A 221-nucleotide genomic window follows, 5' to 3' on the forward strand; every position below is an offset into this window, starting at 1 on the left:
TAGATAGCATATTCAAAAGCAGAGACATTCCTTTGCCAACAAAGGTCCATCTAGTCTAGGCTATGGTTTTTCCAGTGGTCATGTACGGATGTGAGAGCTGGACCATGAAGAAATCTGAGCGCTGAAGAATTGATGCTTTTGAACTGTTGTATTGGAGAAGACTCTCGAGAGTCCCTTGGACTGCAAGGAGATCCAACCAGTCCATTCTTAAGGAGATCAGC

The sequence above is a fragment of the Bison bison genome, unplaced genomic scaffold (genome assembly GCF_000754665.1).
Source record: "Bison bison bison isolate TAMUID 2011002044 unplaced genomic scaffold, Bison_UMD1.0 scf7180017864338, whole genome shotgun sequence".
NCBI classification, from domain to species: domain Eukaryota; kingdom Metazoa; phylum Chordata; class Mammalia; order Artiodactyla; family Bovidae; genus Bison; species Bison bison.